At 49.9% G+C, this 7,418-nt stretch overlaps 1 protein-coding gene across 3 annotated transcripts in view; it reads right to left on the reverse strand.

Annotated features, from left to right (window-relative positions):
* NCK2 (NCK adaptor protein 2) overlaps positions 1–2,230 on the reverse strand; it is an 83,279-nt gene extending 81,049 nt beyond the window's left edge. For 2 of the 3 annotated variants that reach the window (XM_082761150.1, XM_082761148.1), the window contains exon 1: positions 2,082–2,230. The gene's annotated coding sequence lies outside the window, so the exon portion shown is untranslated. The remainder of the gene's footprint in view (positions 1–2,081) is intronic. The other variant, XM_082761149.1, reaches the window with a different exon arrangement.
* Between the last annotated feature and the right edge of the window lie 5,188 nt (positions 2,231–7,418).

Genomic DNA, 7,418 nt, shown 5'->3' on the forward strand with positions numbered 1-7,418 from the left:
TTCCTTCAAACATCTCTGCTAACTCCCGCCAGCAACCCCCCTTTCGGAGAGCACAGGGGACGGGAAGAGCCATGGTTCAGAAACCGCAAGCCCTCGACGCAAGCAGAAATCATTTTCTAGAACATCTGTAAGCATCAGATTCAAAGGCATCTTGGTTTTGATTTCGATCCTGCAGCAGGTAAATTGATAGAGCACCTGCCTCTGTGAGCCTGGAGCAGGTTTTATGCTCGTATGGCATGAAAAAGAAGGACACTTCAGGTAGTTCTGCTGCTGCTTGAGGCTATGACCGGCAAACAATACTGCCCAAACATCGCTTTTGAGTCACTACTGTAACTGCTAAGGAAAGCACCATGAGCAAAGGAATAACAAATGTCAACAGCAACACCACGCTAAAAAAAATACAAAGGCTGGAAACAAAGCAGATGCTGCTGACCTTGTCCCTCTTCTTTAGCACACAGTAGATGTGACGTGACACATAAGAGAGCAAATACCTTTCCTCAACGCTCCCACGCAGCTAGGCAGGAAACTATAGAGAAAAGAGAGGAAGGACAGAAAAGGGATAAGTTCCCCTTCCATCGCAGCAGCTAGGCAAAGGCTGAAGTTTGGGATTTATCGTATATTCAGCAGCAAGGACACAATATAAGCAACCATCAGTGACTAACTCTGCTGTTGGTTTTGGAGAAAAACAGCACAAGAGATCCTGAGTCCCACTGTACCACAACAGACATCAGAAATACCATCTAGCAGAGGTAAAAGGCTAGTACGAAAGATAGCAGCGCAGCGACAGAAAAGCTGCAAGGAGAGCTAACGTTGCATTGAGTCTGTATCTGTTTCATGGCCTATATTAAAATATTTGCTAATTACAGGCTTGATCTTAGCAGTACAGGTGCCTTCTGTCTCTATGCTTACTTTCTGCTCCCAAAAGCGACATCTTCTGTCAAAGTTTCAAGAAAGTCAGCTATGAGGACGAGGCTGCTTAAATCAACCGGGGCCAGCCCAGAGACTTCCAATTTCCCCAGCCGTAAACCTGGCTATTTCTGAGAAGCTACAAAGCCATTTTCCAGCAGAAGCCACGATCCCCCCTCGGGCTCACCACACGGTGCCACTGCCACGGTGCCGGCTGCTGAGGATTCCTCAAAAGCAGGAGGAGAAGCGAGCAGCGCTCTCGGGAGACATTCCTGCCACGCTCCTGCCCTGCCAGCCCTTCCCAACTCCTCCATGTTAAGCTCCCGGCCCCGGCTCTCCGTGACACCAGGCACGCGTGGCTAGGCCGGGGAGCTCCGTGGCTGTCGAGGACACTGGTGGACGACGAGCCCGGCTCTCCTCCGAGCCCAGCTCTCCTCCGATGAGCCCAGCTCTCCTCCGTTGGCCGGCCACGATGGCAGCAGCGTGATCCCGGGGAGCAAATGTTGCCTCCCGGCACACAAAAGGAGCGGGGTCCGGCTCGGGGAGGCAGGCTGGGACGCGACCAAGTTGGAAACTAACAAAAGAACAGGAGGGCGGCGAGCGGGGGCCACATTTAGTCTGTGGAGGCACCTCAAAACCCAGTGAGGTTGTGGGCACCCTGCCTGTGCCTTGCCCTGTGTGTGTGTGGGGGGGGGGGGTAGGCTGTTAACTTTTGGGGTTTTGAAGCTTTCTGTCGTCCTGCTGACGGCGAAACCCCGCGGTTCGGGGTCTGACGTGGTCCCGCTCATCGCTTTTTCGGGCTGCTGAAGTGGGAGCTCAGGGATGGAGAGAGGGCTGTGGTGTTGGGGGGGGTGGGGGGGGTTACCAGAATATTCCCCGCACCCCGCCGCCTTTCACCCCTTGTGGGACGAGGACGCGACCCCAGCGGGGTCCCCCTTCACGGCAACTTTTGGGGACCCCGCACCCCACGGACCCCCCACACCCCTCCGCGGGCACAAAGCGGCGGCTGCAGACCGGGATTGCGATTAGGATTGGGACTAGGATTAGACTGGGATTAGGTTGGGGGGCCAAGAGGGCGGTGCCCCCCCCCCAGGAGACACCCCCACCCCCCCATACCCCGTTGGCCACAAGTTTGCGGCGCGGGGCCCGTCCCGCACCGCCTCCACCGCGCTTACCTCGGCCGGGCCGGCGGGGAGCGGAGCGGAGCGGGGCGGGGAGGAGGCTCCCAGCCCGGGCGGGCTCCGCTTCTTTGTCTCCTCGGCGGCGGCGGTGCCCGCTCGCTCCCCCCCCTCCTCCTCCTCCTCCTCCTCTTTCCTCCGCTTCCCTCTTCCCTTCCCCGGAGCGGATGCGGGCTGCGTGCTCGGCTGGGGGCCGGCTCCCTCCCCCCTCCTTTCCCTTCTTCTTCCTCCTCCGGACGCGTCCAAGGCCTCGGCGGCTCCTCCGCTCCCCGCCCGCCCTCAGCCCGCAGCGCCCGGCGGCGGCAGCGGCGGCGGCCCCAGCCCCGGCCCCTCCTCCGGCAGCCGCCCCCCCCCCCTCCTCCTCCTCCTCCTCCTCCTCCTCCTCCAGCCCCGGCAGAGGCACGGCCCCGGCCCCAGCCCCCGCCCCCGCCCGGCCCTTCCTGCCGCTGCCGCTGCCGGGATGGCGCGGGAGGAGCTCCCCGGGCTCCCCCTGGCGCTGCGGGAGCGCCGCCCTTCCTCCCCCCGCAGGAAGGCCCGGCCGAGCCGAGCCGAGCCGAGCTGAGCCGTGCCGAGCCGGGCAGGGCGGCTCCGTGCCCCCCCCCGGCAGCGCTCGAGTTGAGGGGGGCACCTCAGCACCTTCCCCCCCCCCCCCCCCCAGCCGTCCCCTCGTTGTGTTGAAGTTGACGCCCCGACGCCCCCCTCGAAGTGGAGTCACAAAAAATAAGAAATAAATAAAAGCCCCAGCCCCAGGCTTTTGTCCCAAAAGCAGCCCCATGCCGCGCGGTGGGTCAGCCACCCGTGGCCGAGTGTGGGAGGTCCCGCGGGGACATCCCGAGGGATGAGGTGGCAGTGCCTCTGTCCTGCTGCCAGCCCCATCCCACCCCCACAGATCTATAGTTTGGGTTGGAAGGGACCCCAAAATCCTCCAACTCCAGCCCTCTGCCTCTGTAGGGACACCTCCCACCACACCAGGTTGCCCAAAGCCCCATCCAGCCTGGCCTTGGACACCTCCAAGATGGGGCGCCTCCACCCCAAGGTGGCTCTCTGAGGTGGTGAGCTACAAAAGGTTTGGCCTTGTGGAAGCGACAACAGGGTCCAGTAGGTAGAAAGCCACGTGCAAATCCAAAATAAACTCATCAGTACCGAGAAACTGCTGTCCTGCTTTCCCCAACTGAGGGAAAAAACAGTGGGGATAACCTCACGCAGATTTTCAACTCTTTACACGTACCAGTTACAGAAACACATGTCCCGAGACTGGCCTGTGTTTCTGTTTGAAATAGTTCAGAAGTCTTTGAATAACTCCCTCTTCCCCTTCTTAACTTTTATGTGTTCTTACAGCATTTAATTGAAGGTTTCAGCAGCCCCAGTTGCCTTTCACATGCCTGCTAGATAAAACCGAAAGAAAAGCACGGCCTCTTGTTTCTTCCAAGACTTAGTGTGCACCTCAGGGAGGAACAGAAAGACTCAAGTCCTTATGTGCACACATTTGACTGACTCAGAGGGTTGTTAAGCTCCCCTTCTGAACGATAATCTCACCCTGCTTTTTCAGAACTGGGAAATATTTGAGGTCCTAGGAAGGTGAGGCCTCGCTCCAGCCTCCCTCCAGGCTTCAGCCTGCGAAGGATTACACCAAATTTAGATGAGACCGGCTGCTGAAGGACTTTTGGAAACAAGTCTGTTGTTCCTGGAATAAAATATACTGTAGGGGCAATAGTAGAGAGGTGAATAACCCAGCTCTAGTTCACATTTATAATGTACAATCCGTTTTTTGTTTTTTTTTTTTTTTGTTTTTTTTTGTTTGTTTGTTTGTTTTTTGTTTTTTTTTAAGGTTTTGTCCCTCCTTACCACAACTTGCTAATTTCATCATGCAAGAATCTCCTTTCTTGTCATTTTTTTTTCTACAACGCTGCTGAGCTGAGGCTGTGCAGGGGAGGGTGGCAGGATGGTGCCAAGTCTCCAGTCCAAAAGAGACCTCCAAAAATGTTACCAGCATAACACACCAAATGGGCAGCAGAGCTCAAAGCTTCCCAGGTATCTGAAGGAAAAAAAAATTAAAAAATAAAAATGATGAAGCACACCTAGCTCAGGCAGATTAATGCTAATAGGATTTATGGACAAAAAATGTTCTGAGACAGGATTTGAATGAAGACATTGTCTTCAGGCGAAGGACTAATTTGAGGACTCTGAAGCATACTGTTGTTAAATATATCTAATTACATTAAGAAATGATCCATTAAAGGTGGTTTTGCCATACTGTGGCTTATGACAAACAGAGGACACCGTAGAAAGGGATTGGAGTGATATGTTGAAGGGTGCTCAGATTGCCTGCTGGAAGTATCCTTTTGTTTCGCCAGCAAAAAAGACCATAATGTTGCTTTGAGTAGTATTTCAAAATGTTGAGCCTACTGAAATATTAATGTGTACTTTTTGAAATATCATAATTAGCTGTTATCTCTGGAATAACCGTTATTAAAAAGATCTGACTGCTTGTGATTCGAATGAGAATTATGTTCTATATATCAGAAGATGATAAATTTGGGGGAATGTGCACAGAAGTGAAAGCAGTGCGTGATGCGGTGGGCATGCTATTTTGTATAAAGAAAGTAAATATGCAAAGCATATACTTTTGCATATGCATAAGAGTGGCGCAGTCCTTAGAAACTATATACACAGGAGAGAACAGCATGAATATTTCTCCCAGCCTAAGGCTATAACTGTATAGTAAAAATAAAAGAAAAAGTGGTTAAGCAATAGGAAGATATCTCTCCATCTTGGTAGAAGAAGCAGTCTGCCTCACACTGCTCAGAATAGGGTTACATGCAAACTACATATCTAAAGGTGACTACTTAATGGCAGTGATTTGCACAAAACACTGGAGAACTATGTTCTTATCTTTTTGCTTTTATTTCTTTATTTTTTCTTTACCTTTCTTATCTTTTTGACCACCCGTTTGCATTCCCTGTGTAATGCTACCTGTGCTGTATTGCCCAGCAGAGCCATAGGTTCCGCAGGACTGTGACGCGCTGTAATTTTGCCACGAACTCCAGTCCTGCAGATGTCATACATTTACAATTCAATGCGACATGAATGGAATTGCCATCTCCGAGATAAGTCTCCTTCCTCATTCTGCACAAGTCACTCACCCTTACCCAGATACTTCAGTTCTCAGCTGCCCAATCTAGACTCTGAGGTAATACAGGTACCTGAAGAGTGATGTGAGAAGTTCCTGCGAGGATGTCAGAAGAAAGAACTTTCTGCTAAAATCTGGAAAACGGCATAGCCCAGATCAGATATGGACAGCAAAGGTATTTTGCCCCTCTGTGTTAGTTCACTGCAGAGAAAATATACCTAAATCCAAGTATACCTCTTTTAAAAACTGTTACTCCTGCTTTTCAAAACTGCCTTTTAAAGGCAACAATATTTTAGTAAACTCCATATATACATGCACTGTTGTAATACTATGATGGAGAAGTGAAGGAACAAAAGGTACTCTGGAAAAAAAAAAAAAAACACACAGGTGGGCTTCTAATTCTCTGTAATCTGAAAAGAAAAAAAAGGTTAATTTTAATAACACCTTTGAGAAAAAATACCAGCTTACAATTAAGTAAATTTTAAAACACTGAAAGCAGTGTCAGTGTGTTTTCTCTCCCTCAAAAAAAAAAAAAAAAAAAAAGAAAGAAAAATCTCCTTAAAGGGTTTGCATTGCTACACATCATGTAGTTTCTACTTGAAGCATCTGCTTGATTCCCCTGTACATGATGAGGAATTACAAGACCACTACCAAGGGAGAATAGATCCCAAATACTCAATTAGTTACTGCTGAGTCACTTAAGTATATTTGCACAATGATTCTAATTCAGCCTGACAGTAACACGGCTGCTTTTCGCAGTTGCTGCATGACTGCTGCATCTTCAATGACATTTACAAAAAACATTGAGGGGGAGAACGCGTCCTCAGAGCTCCACATACATCCAAATTCTTCTATTCAATGGACCAGAGCTACCCAAAGGTGCTGTAAAACTGCAAGCTAAATCTATCAGCGGATCACATTTTATTATGACAAATTCTATCGTTATCTTTTGTAGACAGTTGCTAAGATTCAGTGTATTTCTGCAAGGAAAACAAACCCGTGTCGTGGGCTTTGGAAATGTCAGGGCCCTTGATTCTGCTGTTTATTTAAAAGTGGAAGCGCGCTGAGGGACGCCTTTTGAACTCCTCTCAAAGGTTAAAACTGATCTTTCATATAGCTCTGAAATTCAAAATACTACTGCTAAATGGTTTGACTCTGCAACGTAATCTCCGCTTTGCATTTAAATACCGAGTCCTGTCCAGAGCTGGCTGCTCGGCAGGCTGCAGCAACCCGGGTGCTGCATCTTCCAGCCACCTCTCAAGGGAGAACAACCCCGACACGCGGCAGCACCTTGCAAGAGTTGAGAGCGAGCTGCGCGGGACGTGGAGCCTTGCTGCCAAGGTGGGTGATGTTGGTGAGATGCTGGACCCACGCTGGACTTTTCTTGGGGTTGGAGGCTGGTAGTCCCTTCTCGAGGGGAAAAACAGGCAGGGAGAAGCAACAGAAGAGAAACAGAGCAGGTCACACCTCACTTGGAGCCCCAGCAGGCTGCCTGACTGATTTAGAGATTGCACAGCACACGGAGCAAAGGGATGGTGGCAGTGGTGTGGGCTGAGAGGTTGGAAAAGCAGCTGCAGGTTGTGAGCGAAGGCAACTCGGCAGTCCCATGAGGTGACACGACCTTTAGACTGCAGAGAAGGAAACCAATACTCCTTCTTAGCCTTCCTATGTCTTTTATAAAAAAATTGCCTTTGAAAACTGTATCACCAATTGTGGTATTGCCTTCATTATACATAATATTTGCTTTCTCCTAGAGCCCCAGCTCCAAGAAGCATAAGGGTATGCAACAAACTCAACTTTCAGAAAATATTTTCACCCTCCATGACTGACAAGGTAAATCTGGAAGCCTGATATCCCTATGAACTTAGAAACCTGTAGATAAAAGAAAAATCAATGGGCTTTTAAATGAGGACTTCACGTTGGTCTCGTGGTTGGTGTCCTGACTGCATTTCTGAGTATTTGAGGTTGGTGGTTCTGAATCAGGTCAGATACTGAAAGTGTTTTTCTCCTGTTACAGGCTGGCTATGAAATTTAGCTTCATGCAACGTTTTGTATCTGAGCATGCAATGTGGGCTGTTACCGAATGGCACACAGTGTTTTAGTCTGCGATCCACACAGATCAAACATCATCTAGGGTCTGCACGGGTCATAGCCATTTCTGCTTTGTGTGATTCAGGCAATCGGAAACTGCAATCTGTATTCTA

Source organism: Aythya marila (genome assembly GCF_965140915.1).
Source record: "Aythya marila genome assembly, chromosome: 1".
Classification (NCBI taxonomy): Eukaryota; Metazoa; Chordata; class Aves; order Anseriformes; family Anatidae; genus Aythya; species Aythya marila.